Below are 18,226 nucleotides of genomic sequence, written 5' to 3'. Positions count from 1 at the left end.
TTCAAAAACACTTAGACAAGCATATATGTTGTGTGCTTATCACCTAATATGCATGTGTCATCATACAAAAAATATGCAAGAATTACTTTGTAAATAAGGGTATTCACAAATCAGTATTACCCTTGAGAATTGTTGGTTATCAATTTTCTTTGTACTCGGATCATTGTTCTTTCCATTATTCTTTTTTTCATCTTGTGCTGCTTTAAGGTTTTCATATTCCCTACTTGTTTCTCATCTGTTCAGAAACTCATATTTACAAGCTATGTTGGTTCATTTCAGCCGGAAAAAAAAAGATAAGAGCTTTTTACTGTCTTTGGTTTCTCTAGTGAATAAATATAGCATCACTGGAAAATTTAATAAGTAAGTGTACCCTGAATTGTACAAGTCATTACTACTGAATAGCCCCAAGAGTAAGGACAGACCTCTGAGAATCCCTACGAGACAAGATGCCTCATCCAATTTGACACCGAGATATTGATGACTGCGTGTTGAACAGAATCATCCACCAGTTACATAGCCACCATATAGCAGCTTCATCTGGATCACATTTCCTTAGTTTCAGTGTCCCCCATCCTCCATATGCAAGGCCCACAATAAGGAAACACAGTTGCACATACACATCTATTCAGTTTAATGTTCACTTGCCCTAAAACTGAATTGGTAGAGACCAGGGAGGCAGAGACTCTATACAACTCTTCTGAGACTAATGATGGTGCTAACTTTTTGGAACTGCTACAGAAGAAAGATATAGAAATACTGGAAAAACTTGTGGGATAGCAACCTAAGCAAAATGGTGAAAGTCCCAAATTTATTAAACTGGACTAAGCAAACATTAGAAAAACTGTGTTATAAGGAATGAGTTCTTCACTGGAAAGTCCAAGCATGTCTTTTTTGTAACTAAAATGCTTTGTTTCTATTTGTCAAAGTAAAACAACATTCCACGTTGGCACTGCTCAATGGATATGCTACCTGTTAAGCACTACCAGTGTGCTGGGGACTGTATAAAACAAAAGCAGGAATTCCAAGGAATTTGAAATCCATTCAAAACCTGGACAAACAATACACCTGATGAATAAATGTGGGTCAATCTAGCAAGTGAAGCACGATGTTTCCTTTGTAGCTTTTTGATAGAATACCATTAGAAAGGTTTGTGGAAGAAGTGTGCTGGAAGGAGAAGGCTGAAGACTGAAATCATTTGGTGAGTAAGAGGCAATAACATAAAACAAGTTTTTGGTTTGAATACTTGCACTTTTCTTCTCCTTTGTTTGTGTATGTAATGTGGCTTTGTCTTGCTGGCACTGGCTGACAAGCTACAAGGCAATGCAAGCAAAAGGAATGTTGGAAAAGCCATAAGAGGCGTGTCTAGATAATCACACATATGCAGTTTGCGATGCAGAAAGTGTTATTCATACAAGCAGCGCTGAGTACATGACATGATCCATGGAATTATGAATCAAGGGGGGAAATGCACACCTTGTTCACTGCTCTTTTGTTCTTCATTATTTCTGCTTAGGTAACTACAATGATTTTTCTTTGTGCCTTAACAACTGTATTTATTTACTCTAAACATTAGGGGCAAAGCCATTGTCCTTTGAAACCAATGGCAAAATTCCCATCAACTTTAATAGAATAAGGATTTATTTTTTTCCTTTCCCCCTTTTCACATTTTGCTTTATGAATTCTAGCTCAAATCCAGGCTAGGTCTCAAAATATGCTTGCAGTTTTGGATTAGAGAATTCTGTTTCCTTTCCTGTGAAATATATGCCTTTTTATTTATTTTTTCAAAGATGGCCATGTTATGCTTACATAAAAATCATGCCTTTATATAGCTCCTCAGCTGATAAGATAAGCATTTGCTGTGCTGCTAATTTGCAGCACGGCATTTTTTAGGTTTTTTTTTTTTTTTTACACTGGGAGATCCCTGTGTCAATAAAAACCATGGCAGAAAAAAGCAGGGTGGCGCACGTGGCAGCTGTGCGCTGCCGGAAACTGGGACTTGGCCAGCCAGAGCCACCCGCCAGCTGCCAGCTTGCTGCTGCTGGAGCCCCAGGAAGCCCCCCAGGACCCCAAGTAAGGCTACTGGGGCCAGTCCAAGTGCTGGCCCCTGCCTCCCCTACCCTACCCAAGGTAACTTGCTGCATGCCACCGTGCATGCAGGGTGTTCCCCTGATACAAGTAGCAGCAGCAGCACAACTATGTGCCACTACTATTTGTCCCTGAAGAAACACGCACACGCTCATCTGGACATTACCAGGGAGAGCAAACAAGTACAATAATAGCTGTGTTACCTGGCTTCTTACTAACCAGAATATTCTATTAACCAGAATTTCCAATATCCCGCAATACAAATCCTCACTTCAGTAACCGGAATCTTTGCCTAGTCTATCCGCCATGCACATCAAGTATTGCTGTTCTTTATATTAGTTAGTGATGCTGCTGATAGAGGAGCTGCTGGGAACCCTTTTAGTTGATATTCACATAGGCAGAGGGAGGCTGCGTGTATGCGCACACACCCCCCTCCCCCGGGCAGGAAAGTCTGTAGGGGCAGGAGCAGGGAGAGGGGAAATGGATCTGCACGGGGCAAGACGGGCTGCCACTGTGGGCTGGGGCCAGGGCAGGGCTGGGCTCTTTCTGGCGGAGGTGTCCGCGCTGCATTCCTGTCTTCCTTGATAGGTGTATAACTCTCAGATAACTGGGATTTTTAGATAACCGGCACCCCCTTACCCCACTCATGCCAAATAACAAAGCTTTTACTGTACTTCTAAGTCTGAGAGGAAAGCACTTCTTTTTTAAAAGTCCGTGAGAAGAATATGCAAAAGCAATTTGTTGTTTCTGTGTAGGATAAACAGTCCGGTAATGGACGCCTTTGTTTGGGTAACTTTGTAAACAAAAGGTCTGAACTCTATTCATTATTTTCCTTTATATCCTATTGTTCATACCCTGTATGAACATTACTTGCACTTTCAGTACGCCTAACAGATTGTGGACACCATCAGGAATACAAATAATAAAAATAATACATAGTATCACCAGAACATGACATGGAGAGGAAGCAGCAGCATGCTGGACTAATTGCACAGGTAGTCTGAGTGTGACAGACTATAAATAATACCATACAGAAAAATTGTTTTTCCATTTGTGCTCGTTTCACCAGACCCACGTGTTTTTGTTTTTTTTTTTACCACAGAGGTACTCTAGACCAAGTCCAACGAGAACTGAACTGTATGTTGCATATGAGATGGTAGATTATGAATAAAAGGTTGGGGTCTGGAGGGTGCTAGGGGGCTAAAAGAGAAAGGCAGAAGGTAAGCAAATGGCAGGGAGAATGGGTATGATTGTTATAGCCTCCCATGTTTTGTCTTGTAAGCACTACTCCATCTAATTTACACTTAATTCATCTTTGCAAAGGAAGAGTCTGATCGGCATTCATCACTACACAGAACACCATCTGGTGGACTAAATTCTGAATGTTTTTGAGAATGAGTTAACTTGCAGCATACTGCAATGCATGCTAATGTGACATGCATTAGCAGGATACTTTTCAACACCATATATGTTGTCTTGTAACTGTACTGTACCTTTAATCCAAGATTCTCATTAGAAATTAAATTAGTTAACAATTTCAGTGAAAACAGAACTTTTCAGTAATGGTAAGTGTTTGATAAAAATACCGAAAAGTAAAGGTAAGGTAAATAATCAGGACTGACACTAAACTGTTAGCACTGTCTAACTATTTCAATATATCAGCATCCATAAACATAATGCACCTACTATATACATTACAAATGATACTAAAGTAAAAGACAACCATTTAAAGAGGAGGGGTTACTGCAGATTTTTAGTCTTAGACTGCGTTCTACATCGCTTTTTACATGACCCTCATCATTGTGGCATGCAAGCTCATTACTTTAGAATGTCACTGTTATTAGTATTAATATGCAGCCCAACATGGCTGTAGGGGACAGACTCAAGGGTAAGAGGCACCAAGTACGAGCTTCCCTACAGTCAGTTTTCCTGAGATCAGAGGCCTGAAATTCCAAAGCCAAGACTTTTCCCCTCTCTGTTAGAAGATCTAAGGCTTTCTTTTCTGAGGAGTGGATAATCACAGTTGGTGCCTGCCAACCATGATAGTGACTCCTCAGATCATTGGTTTAATGCCTCTTAAGAAATCGTGTATTTAATTGCATTTGGGTATTTGAGTGAAGTTTTAACAATCAGAATACAACTACTATAGAGAACATTGTAATACTGCCACAGATCTTACAGTCCGGGGCTCTGACAAGATAAAGAGTCAGAGGGGTAGGAAAGGGGTAGGCAAGGTAACAGTCAAGACATTTGCATAGTTTAGTAGTCACAGCAGTCAGAGTATTAACTGCCAGCTTTACCAGGGCCATCTGGTTATGAACTGTAGGCAGCACAGTAAAGGTAGGATTATAGAGAGATTTAAAGGTGTTGGATGCTGGCTTTGTAAATTTTGATGGACAGGTTTCTTCCTCATATAAGATGAAATGCAGTATATCATACAAAGGTGGCTTCAGGAAAAATGGAAGAGCGGCATATCTTGTCACTGGAAGAGCAAATGGGAGGGTATATTACAGATGATCACCTGATATGTACATCTTTAAGATCTGTGTAAGAGTCTAAAGCCCTGGATAAACACAAATAGAAAATTATAAATATTTAAGTTACCCACAGAAAAGTGATCTTGGAGTCTAATTCTGTTCTCAGCTATCCAAAAACAACTCCTATTAACTTCATGGAGAACTGCAAAAAAAGTGTGTGTGGGTACTATATGGCTTCACATGAAAATCTGATAACACAAAAAATGAAAACACTGGCAAATCATGATAATACCGATAAAATAAATTTCTATAATCTCAATAAAAGTCTTACAATATTCTATTAAAATATTCACCTGATAACACCAACCTCTCTAGTTAACATTTTAAATGTTCTCTTTACTATCCATAAAAGATGCTGTGTAGATATTACATAGGATCCTTTAATACTGTAAGTATATAATTGACTACAACAGTGACAGGAATTGAAATGCTACTTTTTCTTTTTACCTACTGTTCATGTAATGAGATACAGCCATTGCAATCCATTATGTCAGGCCCTATTTTGTGTTGTTTTCTTTATAACTTTGGTAATTATACTGGCAGTACTTTTAGATGCTTACACTTTATGAACATGCTTCCAGAATACATGGAAGATACTAAAATTTATATAGAAAACTTTAGATCCTTTGTTTAATATTCCAACAAGGGACTGTCCTTTACTCTGTACATAAAGAAAATACTGTCCCTAATAAAACAGAGTGCAACATATTTATGAAACTGACAGCTGGCATAGATGCAGGGAGACAACTTCTATACAGTGCATGGCAGCACTATGCAGATACCCACACTAGCTGATTACTTTAACTCTGTAATCAGAAGCTGTAAAGCAACATAAGCATGACATTGCACATGAGCTATTACTCTCTACTCTCAGTAGAATTGCTTACCCTGGGTACAGCACTAGGTTAATACAGCGACAATTCTTTGAATGACAAAGCATACGGGAACTATCTCTGCATAAGGCATGGTACTGCCTTGTGTCATTATAGACATGCCCCTTATTAAATTTATTAGACCTATACGTAGGGACTTCTCTCTACTTTTCATTTGTTCTCCTCTACCAACACATTTCATAAGTTAAACTCTTTTATCTCCTTTATTTTACAGAACTTAAAATAAATGCATTTCTTATGGTCTCACTAAACTAGCATCTTTAATTTGTAGGTAATTTTGGGGGGGGGGGGGGTTATTGGACACAGAGCATGTAATTATACTACAGGCACTTCTTTTTTGGTCCCGTTCTCAATGAACAGGGCATCCATATTCAGACAAGTCAAAACTATTACTTTTTTTTCTTTTTTGAAAAGGGTCTTTATTTTCTTGAACTTTAGTTATTTGTCAAACAGAATATTTAGGTTGTTGGCTATAAAGTAGGGGTGTGCAAAACAGGCCATATTTGATTTGGATTTGGATTCGGCCCGAATCAGGGACAGTGATTTGATTCATTGATTTTGATCACGGTCCCCGATTCAATTTTACAGTGAGAGACTGCGGGACCTGAACCTATTCAGCCTCCACAAGAGAAGGCTGAGGGGGGACCTGGTGACCGTCTATAAATTCACTAGGGGGGACCAGAAGGGTTTGGGGGAGACGCTGTTTCCCCTAGCGCCCGCTGGCATAACAAGGAGTAATGGGCACAAGTTGATGGAGAGGAGGTATAGATTGGACATCCGCAAAAACTACTTCACAGTTAGGGCGGCTAGGAGCTGGAACCAACTTCCAAGGGAAGTGGTGCTGGCCCCTACCCTGGGGGTCTTTAAGAAGAGGCTGGATGCCTACCTGGCTGGACTCATTTGAGTCCCGTTTTTGTTTTGGGGTTTTGTTGTTCTCCCGCCCTGGCGGGGGGTCGGGCTAGAAGATCTACTAGGTCCCTTCCGACCCTAAATCTATGAAACTATGAATTTGGCGAAATCCAAATCTGAAGATTCGATGCTGATTAGGAGAATCAGTGATTCGGACACAGACACAACTTTATATGTTTTTTTTTACATACCTCAAGGTACCAGTGCGGCTTGCGTATGTTGCAATGCTGGGGCACATGGAGCATCCCACAGGAGCATGGGGGGGCCCTCCACGTGCTTAGCAGCGCACCCAGAAATGGAGAAGAAGTACTTCTGGTCCACTTCCAGGCCTGCCAGGGAGTGCACAGGGGCTCCCCCATACTCCCCTGGCTCAACAATTGGCCATGGGGGGGATCCCAGGTGGTCTCCGAGACCCAAGAGGCACCAGTCACTGAGCTGCGGGGGGTTCCCTGGCACACTCCCCAGTGGACCCAGAAGTGGACCAGAATTGCTTCTGCTTCACTTCTGGGTCTGCTGCCAAGGTCGCTGGGGAGCCCCCTGCGCTTCTGTGGGATGCTCCCAGCATTGCAGCATTCATGAGCTGCCTGATATCTAGAGGTATGTAGAAAACACATTTAAAGCTGTGTCTATATCTGAATCGCTGAATCTTTCTGAATCTCTCTGAATCGATTCGGAGGGTTCCGATTCAATTCAGAGAGATTAAAGGGTCCTCTGATTTGGTTCAGATTTGGAGATTCAGTCACTAAATCGGGCCGAATCTCTGCCGTATTGAATCAGGGACCAAGTCTTTACACAGCCCTACTAAAAAAGACCAACTCACAGGATCATCATAAATTTTAGTTTATTAGATGGGATGTGACATTTCAATAACATTATAAATGCATATTCTGGAGGGTTATGATGGGTACTGGTCACCTTAGCTCGCGCGCTCGGTCGCTCACTCACACTCACTCACTCATGTAATTTAAACCTATGCAGTATAATGTATAATACCTGCAGTAGTGATTGTGAGAGCACTGGTGTCAGTATATCTACCTATACAAGGCTCTAGAGTCTGTTGTCGATGGTCAGCTTCCTCTAAGGTGATGTCTTCTCCAGAAGAGGGCTGCCTACTTGTCCTTTTGTCTCGGCAGGTCGGGTGCTAGGTGAGAGGGCACCACAGAGGGTCATGCTTCACTTTTATCCCTTTCTGGCAGACTTGTGTGATCCCCCAGCATCATCCAGCATCATCTTGGCTGCCCAATCCGGAGATGCAAGTAGTGCATGACAGCTGTTAGTCACAGTCACTGGGGATTTTGCCCAATGGTGTAGTTTTGGGAGTCCACTTGACTTGATTGATTCAATGGCTGTGTCCTTGCAGGTTTCAGGAATCAATTCTTTGGCTTGATTAGCTTAAAATGGCTTGTAGAATAGAGTTTTGTAATGGTAGGTTTTTCTGGCTAGGCTATTGTCAATTAGGTTTGTCCAACTGACTCATATATACTTGCATTCACTCAGGGGACCAGCCCAATAGAGCAGATTTTATCACTTTACAATTACAATTTCAATGCAGTTTTTAACAATGGTCCAGGATGCAACTTCATTCTATAGGGAATATATTCCTTAAGGGTTTAAAAGTATAAAGTATAAAATATAAAATGCTATGGTAAAGATGAGACAGATGAAATATAAAAATGCACTGTAAGAAATATATAAAAATGCAATGTGAGATACTGAGGATCAAAGGCTACTGGGGTCAGTAAGTGAGTTACATTAGCATCAGGATATATTTACAGACTTTGAAGAGGATATTTTAGTTCTTTTGTATTTTTTAGTGACACTGAGCTTAGTCAATATGTAGATGTAGTTTGTAGGTTTCTCCTACAGAAAGCCACTTCAGCTTTTGGGCTTGCTCTGAGCCTTGCTGCACCCATGCAATGAGTGTGCTAGGTCTCTGCCAATACTCAGAAGAAAAAGAAATGCACAAAATGGGGGATGCAGGCAAGAAGGGCTTCTTGTTAAAACGTTAATCTGAATTCTCAAGATCCTGAATGATTCCTTAAGCAGCTAGCTTGCCATATCAGTTAACATGCAAACAACAGTTCAGCCATGTTTCAAACCAATTTAGATTTCTGTATTTCTCAGTTTGTCCTCAATGGATGTAAAAGGCTGGCAAGCACCCTGCATCAAAATATCTAACAGCCCTCTAAGAGATCTGTGTCTGACTTCAGACTGATGGGAAGCCATCTGCCAGTTTTGGAAGAGCAGCAGGTTGTTAACCATGCTGTACGGTTAAGCAGAATTTCTGAAAATGAGTTGCCCCTTCCAAACGATGTTGAGTTACAACACTGGCCAATGTTAGTTTTGCTTTTCGATCTTTTGGGCATCTCTTATCCCCAAATTAGCCTGACTCTGGAAGCAGAATGAAACCCAATGGAAACGATGTTTATGTTTTAAGTGCAGAGCCCAAAAGTGGACACTCCAGGTGAGGCCTCACCAGCAATGAAGAGAACGGAAGAATTGCTTCCATTGATTTGCAAGTGGTACTCATGTTAATACAACCCAGTATGCTGTTAGCTTTTTTTTTTTTTTTTTTTTTGAAAAAAGAACACACCGCTTACTCATAATCAGCTTGTACTCCACCATAGCTCCAAGTACTTCTCTGCAGTACTGTAGCATAGCCAGTCATTCCCCAGTCTGTATTTGTGAATGCAATTATTAAGTCCCAAGCACAGGACTTTGCACTTGTCCTTGCTGAATCTCAGCTGATTGACTGCAGACTACTTTGCAGTCTATCCAGGTCACTCTGCTCATTCCATCCCAGCCCTGCCCTTCAGAGTCTCTATAACTCCACCCAACTTGGTGTCATACACAAATCTGCTAATAGTATACTCAAGCCTGTCATCCAAACCAGTAAGATGTTGAACCAGACTCAGGACAGACACCTGGGAAACCCCCACTTGATACCTCCAGACATTGAGGGATTAATGACCGATTAATCATTGGGCACAACGATCCACTCAGTTATGTATCCACCTTACAGTACTTGTGTCTAAGTCTGTATTTCCTTAGCTTGTTAATGAGACTATCATGAGAGACAGAGTCAAAAGCCTTGCTAAAGTAAAGGTATATCACATCCACTGCTCTCTCCCTATCCACCAAGCCTGTCTCCTTATCACAGGAGGAAATCAGGTTGGTCGGGCATGACCTACTTTTGGTGAATCCATGCCAACTTTGCCCGATTACCTTGTATGCCTCTACACAATACATTCCTGGAAGACCAGTTACATGGATTTTTGGAAGTATCAAGGTCAGGCTGACTGGTCTATAATTCCTTGGATCCTCCTCCTTCCCTTTCTTAAAGATAGGTAATATATTTTCTCTTTTCCAATCATCTGGAACCTCACCTGACCTCCATGAGTTCTCAAAAAGGATAGCCGATGGCTCTGAAATTACCTCAGCCAATTATTTCCATACCTTAGAGTGCATCCCATCTGGCCCCGCCAATTTGAAAGCATCTAGCTTCTCTAAGTAATCCGTAGTCTGTTCTAGGATTACATTATTCTACTTTGTTTGTCTTCTTCCCCATCTTTTCTGTCAACTGCACTTATCTTTATGAAGACTGATATAAAAAAGGCACTCAGCCTTCTTTGTATCATACAGATTGCCTTGTGCATTCTGTAAGGGACCTATGCTTTCTCTGATCTTCCTCTTACTTTTGACATACTTGTAGAATCCCTATTCATTGCCCTGGCCAGCTGCCTCTCAAATCATGCCTTGGCCTTCCTAATTTTCTCTCTGCATCCCCATGTAATACTCCTATACTCTTCCCTAGTACTATGAGCAAGTTTCCAGTTTTTGTGGGATTCCTTTCTGAGTTTTAACTTATTGAAGAGATTTTTGTCTACCTGGCTGGTTTTCTGTTGCACTTTCCATTATTCCATCACATCATGATAACTGGCTCCTAAGCTCTTGATATGATGTCCATAAAGTGCAGCCAGTACTCCTTTACCTCTCAGACTTGCCTTTCAGGGGATCTGCTCACAAATTCACTGAGTTCACTAAAGTCTGCTTTTATGAAGTCCAGTGTCTTTATTCTAGTGCTCTCCTTTCCCCATCTCTCTTTCTCTGTTTGAGAGGCAAGTTGAGAAGAGCTCCTCACTCCATCCAGTTGGCCTCTGTATTATTTATATAAAAAAGTTATCCCCAACACCTCATATGAATTTGCTGAATTGCTTGTGAGTTGTTGTGTTTCCATCCCTGAAGATGTCCTGATAATGAAAGCCCCCCATTAGAACCAAGTCCTGTGACTGAAGCTTCTGTAAACTGCTTTAAAAAAGGCCTTGTTCTGCTCTTCCTCCTGGTTTGGTGGCAAACCATGCCACCCCCCTACTCTCCCCTTGGACCTTTACCCAGACGCTTTCAATAGGCCTACCTTCCACTCCACGCTATAACTTTGAACACATTTTCATCACTTTCACCTACGAGGCAACATCTCTTCCTGTTTCCCCCTGCCTATGTTTCCTGACCAAGCTATACCCACCCATGATCTTACTCTAGTCATGTGAGCTAACCCACCATATCTCCGTAATTCCAATTACATCATAATTCTGTGATTGTAATTGGACCTCCAATTCTCCACCTTCTTGGAACACCACTCATGGTTAAAGAAGCCAAAGCCCTGTTGGCAATACCTTCTACACAGCCATGTGTTGATCACCAGGATGTGTCTACTCCTAAGCAAGCCTTTGCCTTTGACTAGAATGATTGATGAGAACACCACCTGGGCCCCTTTATCCTTCTGCCCAGAGCCATGTAGTTGTTTTTGATCTGCTCAAGGTCACCCCTGGAAGTATCATTTGTTAACACTTGCATTAGCAGCATGGGGTAGTAGTAGTCAGAGGACTGGATACGTCTCAGCAACTTTTCCATGACACCTTGGATGTGGGCTCCTAGCAGGCAGCAGACCTCAGAAGCCAATAGGTCAAGCCAGCAGATAAATACTTCTCTTCTCTACAGAAAAGAGTTGCCAACCACAACCATCTATCACACCACACATGACTTACAAATCTCCAAACATCACAGCTAGACACTGAACTACCAAAGAGTGGTTCAAACCATTGTTCCTTCCCTTTTAAGGGTAGGTTTTTTCCATCATGTTACATTTATTGGAATCGGAATTACCAAGGAAACATTTTAAGAGAAAGTTTAGCCCTAGACTAGTTGCATAACACAGACCACCTCCCAGGTTCACAAAATCAGTGACTACAGTAATCATATCCTGTTGTTTGTAAAAAGACCTCCACTAGGATACAATAAATACAAGATGATATTCATATGGGAGCAATATCAATCCTAGAGGACACATTAAAGACAAAAAGTAGTGCAACACTCAGTAATCTTGAGCTTCTACTAACCAGATGTCTTCTTTAGCTCTCAATGTACACAACCAGCCTCTATGATTTAGGATGGGAAGGGTACACCTCAAGCAAGAGTATTCTAATTTTTCTTTTTTTCCCCAACTGCTTGAGGCATAAAACAAGTTTAAAGCCTCCTGACTTTTAGTATTATAATTAGGAAAACCGTTTCTCACAGTTCCTCAGTGATAGTTCTTGTGCACTAGCATGCATCATGAACAACCCCTTTGCATTTAATGTTTCCAATCATTTTCACTCTTTTGAAAAAGAAAAGTTGTCAAGAGTCATTCAAGAAATACAGCATTGGAGGAATAAGGACATCAAATTGGTTATAGCACATAACAAGGAACATGGACCAAACTATTTCCTGTAATTGTCACCCTATCATAGGGGAAAAAAGAATGTCCTTTTACTTCTTCCTGACCAGACTTCATATATTCAACTACATCCTTCATTGTAATAGTAATGCCTTTCTTTTGAAAGAAACCTAAACCTAACCTTGGGGAAATGTGCAAAGCTTGTTTGTGTGGTTTTGCTTCTGCTGGCTTTGCTTTATTTTTTGGAGACATCCTACAATACATTTCATCACAGAACAAAAAAAGGTCTGATATACATATTTCTCCAGTTAAGGGCTCTTATTCAAGTTCCTTCACATAACATATTTTCTTCATATTAAAATGCAACAAACCTAATCTAGAAGGGTTTTTTTTTTTTTCAAGAAAACAAATAACAAACAAATAAATGGAGCCAAACTCAACAGTAAGCAAAAAATCTCCTTAAAACACTCAACACGGTATACCCAGTTTTCCCCCTCTGGTATCCACAGCTTAAATTTTCATGCATGAAAGAAAACAGTTATTAAAACAACACATGAGCAAAGCCCAAGTTCAGTTTAAAAAAAATTACAGAAATATTAACTTAGTATCTGAGACTGCAGAGATATAATAATATAGTATTTTAAAAGATGAGAAAGACACACACTAGGGGGCACAGATCAGCTGAAACTTTTATATCTGTTCCTGTATCAGTGAAAGATAGGTATGCTCAACCCCAGCTCGTGGGCTGTGTCATCCGCTACCCTGGAAACCAAATTTTCAGACATATGGGGAACCCTGGCACCAGGGCCTAGAGCCTAATCCTAGTGGGGCAGCAGGGGGGCAGGAAATGGGGTGATGCTGAGCCCCAGGGCCTAATCCTGGCATGCAGGGCTCCATCCAGTCCACAGACTGGCTCTGGGCCACTTATCTGGCCCACAGGGCCAAAAGGTTACACCACTGATGTAAGAGGACTGAAACGCTAAATCCTTACATCTGAATAAACCAGGTACATAATTTCAGTGATTCAGCTAACAATAAATTACTTTACCATTTTTCCATTTTTGTTTCAGGGGCATTTTGATGTAACTTATACCAATTCATAATGCTATCGGACCATTTGTCATCTGTCATGCCACCATTTATAGGGCTTTGTTGTATTTGAAGCAGCACGCAACATTATACCTGTGCCCTTATACTGATATAACAGCAATGAAACAAAACAGTTACACCAGTTCAGCTGAATCAGTCTTAAGCCAGTATAATTTAAAACTAGCATAATTGTTTTGTCTGCCCACACCCTTAAATGTAATTTGAATGACCACTTATAAAATGCACTGGAGTAATGTAGGTATTTTGAAAGCTGAAAGAATATTCAGATTTTTTTTTAAAACAGAGTGAAAAATAGGAGACATGAATTAAGCATTGCTTATGAATGTGAAAAAGTAATATATTTATTATCCACTAGGAATATTTGATATACTTAAGTAATAACAGTATTGTAAATGAAACTGCCATGAGAAAAAGACACAATATTTTTAATAAAACATCATATCCTCTGTTAAAAAATATCTACCATATGATGCAACAGTTTGTGATGGTAATAAAAAGGAATACTGGTATTCTTTTTAATTTAACACCTTCAACTCTGTTTAATTACCTACTTCACACTCTTGCTTTTATAAGAAACAAGTATCTACACATTCTTGTTCTTGACATATACTGTGTCAAAAAGAAAAATAATGAAATGTGAGATTTCAATATGTGAGACTAATGATATTTCATAGGATTACTTTAACTCAAAAACTTTACTTATGCAAGTAGATTAATGGGTCAAGATACCTCTATGAAGATTACAGAATGGGGCCCCAACATTTTAATAATGGAGTAAAATGACATCTTTGTCATTTTCCACTGACACTATATTATACAATGCAATATTATTATTCAAGATAATTATACTATATTATACAACTTAAAGACTTGAGGATCTCAACTTTCAACCATGTGCATATTTTCTGGAATACATTTTATGGGAAATATTCTTAGGTTTACCTTTTCTCCTTTTATTTTCATGACTAGAAGTGAGCACCCAGGCAATATTATACCTCATCTGCCAGTGTTTTTCCTGCCCACCTATATTTCCTGTTCCCACCAATTCTTTCCAGGCTTCTCATCCAAACCTCAGTGACCCTGCACTGTCTCCTATCTGTCCCTATTGCCTATCCCCAGCTTCCAAATCTGTCTCACTGCCAGTCTACAGTCTCAATCTCCACTCCAATCTATTTCTCTCTGCTACTTGACTAGCTCTTCTCCCCTCTGCATTGGAACAAGAGGGCTTCCTCATCCTTAGTGCATAAGGGCAAGCAAGCTAGGGGTCACTGAAAGGAAGGCAAATCAGACTCTGCTTCCAGTCCCAGGGCCTGGCTTTAACAATTGGGACAGCTACCAGCCCCACTTACAATCAAGAAGGAAGTGTACTTAGAGCAATCACTTTCATTTGGTGATTACCGGTGTTTGTATCATCAAACCCTTAACTGCAATTGGCTGTAAATTACATCAGGATTAAACATCATTAAAACAAAATGTAAACCTTTCTAGATAGAATGGGATAGAAATCTAAACAACAACAACAACAACGATACTGTCCACCAGAGGTTGTTGGAGTAATGCAATCTAGCTACACCTCTATTTGTCTTCATATAACCTTTAACATATTTATACCTAGGCTACCAGAATGCTTCGCTGCTCTGCTAGTGCAGCTACACAGATGCATAAGTGCAATATAAGATTGTTTGTCCATAGTCTTCAGGAGTATTGCTGTGGACTGAGGTGATTTAATGCAGAAGTCCAAGGTGATTATAATGTAGAAGTCCAAGACTTTGTCTTTGTGAAGTATTTGTGAATGTTTTGAGGTAAATAATGCAATGTAGAGAGACTGGTGAGAATTATTTATACATAACTTAGAAGACAACAGGATATCAGTTCAAGATCACATTTTTGGGAGCTGAGGTCAGTGGCAAGTATTCTGGAGTATGAAAAAGGTGGCATTAAATAAAAGCTATAAAACTTGGAATCACCCAGTTTTGCATATTCCCCATATTTGAATGCTCAACAGTTTAATCTTACAGTTGGTTTAATGTAGACCTATTTTTTTAATAGAAGATATGCACAATAATTGTAGTTGTGATAGACTGGATGGATTAAAGTACTGGTAACAAAGATTTAGACTCTGAAAATACTTTCAGTATGAAAGAAGACTGGATGTTTATTTCCAATTATTGCAAGGGATTATTTTTGAAGGAAGGGCTCGAGCTCACCAAAACAACACTTCAAGGAATAGCAAACTCAAATATATTCCTACAAGGTTATAAGAAATGCAGCAAGTTTGGACAGAGCATTTTAGAGATATGTGGATCTGATGATTAATAATATGAACAAGAGCTTTTCTCCAGAGAAAAGCTGTACATGATGTACTAAAGGAATTCTCTGTTTTTCCGATTAAATTGATGAAACAGGTTTTGTATCCGTTATATTCCTCCTTACTCTGACATTGAGTATATTTTAAATATAATTGCATACAGCTTTCTAACTTGGGAATCCCTCAAAGAGAGCAATCTCTGAAAGCACAGTCTGCCAATTCTAGTGAAGATGGAGCTATTAGTCAGTTCCATTTGTTGGCAGAATAGTGGGAAGCTTTCTGTTCTTCAGTCTAATACACTTGTTTTGCCATTCCAGCTCCTTCTAGAAGAGAACGACAACCCTTCAGGGCAGTCCCAGGGAATGTGGCAATTCAGGCAGAGCAATTGGTCTGGCACAAAAATTGGATATGAAGAGCCAAGCAAAGTGAAATTAAGCAATAAGGCAGAATAGGGAATATGTCACTGCAGGATATCATCAAACCTTGAGTGCCTTATGAAACACAAGTGCCTTCGAGCTGTCAGAGGTATGACAGTATCATACGGATGTCACATGCCCTGTATTGCCTTAGTGAAGTGAAAAACTAAATATCCAGACACAGCTTCATCTCAGATATGTACACTGTTAAAAGAGAGAGAGAGTGTGCGTGTGCGTGTGCGCGTGCGCGCGTAATCTTCACAGATTGGGCCTCCCTGCATTTTATACACATCAAAGAAATGTCACACCTTTGCAGAAGAAAAAAATCATAGAATAAAGCACCTGACATTTTGTATGCTAACACTGAAATTCAAATACAGCCAACATAGTGGATGGATTATGATTCAAACTCATAGGATGAGAACTGGAACTGGAAGATCTTCTGCAAATTATCTGATATTCTCTTTTATGATATTTAGAGTAAACATCTAGGGTAAATAATCAGGTTCTAACTCTAGAAGGGACAGAGAGGACTCTTAGCATTAGAGCACTTAAAATTAGAAGGAAATCTTATACTGAAGGGTCTGTATTTGTTTAACATTTAAATGAATTTTATATGCTAAGTGCTTCTACTATGAGACAATTATCACATCAATAAAAAAAGGAAATAAATAAGGGAAAATTATTAATATCCTCCTATTCACTTCAGAATAGGAACATTGCTTTTTTAATTGAACCATTTGTTAATTTCATGAAACTGAGCTCATGATAACGTAGTCTTGCCTGGCCTTCCTTACTTTCCTGGCATAATTAATAAACACTATTTTCACATCAATCCATACTTGGATATTGGAAAAAACGAACATCTTCAATGGAGAAATTTATTTAACCTGATTTTTTCGGTGATCATTTGGATGCTAATTAGTTTTGTGCATGTAATCTAATGACATACAACAAGCTTGCTCAGATTGACCCCCACAGCTTTTAAAGAGGTAGTGATTTTCTTTCTGATCAGAAATGTTCTAAATTGTATATATACATTTGAAAAATTATCACACAAAGTATGTTGTATTTGGCTTTATTTTGCTTGGAATCCTGCTCAAAAAATAAGCACAGGACTCTTTATATTATTACTCAAGAAAATATTTTAGTGTAAGACGACAAAATACATAATGATCAGGGATCTAGGTTTTCCATTTGCTGTGGAAAAAATGCAGATTTTCTGTTTTTTAAAGGACAAAATTACAGGAAACCACAGGTTTCCCCTTGCAGGCTGGCAGCCTTCAAGCCTGCGAGGAGCTGCTTGTGGCTATAGGGAGCAGGGGGAGGGTGAGTGGTGTACATGCATGTGGCCAGCATACAGTCAAGCAGGATGGTGGGAGCAGCCTCAGAAGCTCCATGCAGGTAAGACTTTTGGGGGGTTGGGAAGCAAGGGCTTGGGGACTGTTAGGGGGTGGGGTGCTGGGGCTGGGGCTGGAGCAGGGCAAGGGGGGCAGGGGAGAGGCACCTGCCCTTCCAGTGTGGGAAGGGGGTTGGGGGGCTCTTTGGGGGTGGCTGGGAGCTGCATAGCCAGGCTGGCATCATCAGGGCAGGGGCAACATGGGCAGGGGAAGGGCACCAGCATATCAGGGTTGCTCACCACCATAACATAGCAGGGGGACAGCTGCAGTGGACCTGCATTCTGGTGAGTGGATGTGGCAGGAGGAGTTCTGATTTTCCATGATTAAAAAAACAATATCAAACACCAAAATATATAGATATTTAGAATACACTTTATTATAATGATTGAGGCACAGGTAGGCTTACAAATTGTTTTAAAATTCTAATATTATAAAAGACTTATTCTGTCTGTCTGTCCATAACACTTTATTCACACTCTGATTGGTTGATGGAAACAACCAGAGTGCGAATATAGCATTTGGACAGGAGGTGGCAGCACAGTGGAGTGCCGCCATGATGGTGGGGGGACAGGCTGTGCTGGCCTTGCCCCCTCTGCCCTGCTCCCTGAAGGCAGTGGCAACCAAGTGGATGGAACAGGGGAGCGAGGCCAGTGTAGCTCCTTGGAGACGGTGGTGGCGGGGGTGGGGAGCGGTGAGGCCAGCTTCTGCTCCCTGTAGGTGGTGAATATGGAAGGCAGGGGCCAAGGCCAGCCATATACACACATGTATATATATTCTAATATAATAAAGTGCTTAGTCTGTCTTTCTGTGCGTCTGTCTGTCTGTAATGCTTTTGGCAATCACGCATGCACCATC

At 40.4% G+C, this 18,226-nt stretch overlaps 1 protein-coding gene across 2 annotated transcripts in view; it reads right to left on the bottom strand.

The window, feature by feature from the left end:
• DOCK1 (dedicator of cytokinesis 1) overlaps positions 1-18,226 on the bottom strand; it is a 599,368-nt gene that overhangs the window by 225,195 nt on the left and 355,947 nt on the right. The window lies entirely within an intron of this gene.

Source organism: Gavialis gangeticus, unplaced genomic scaffold, assembly GCF_001723915.1.
Source record: "Gavialis gangeticus isolate Ggan-Ray unplaced genomic scaffold, GavGan_comp1, whole genome shotgun sequence".
NCBI classification, from domain to species: Eukaryota; Metazoa; Chordata; order Crocodylia; family Gavialidae; genus Gavialis; species Gavialis gangeticus.
Note: the sequence above shows the minus strand (reverse complement) of the source record. Positions and strands in the feature narration are given on the sequence as shown.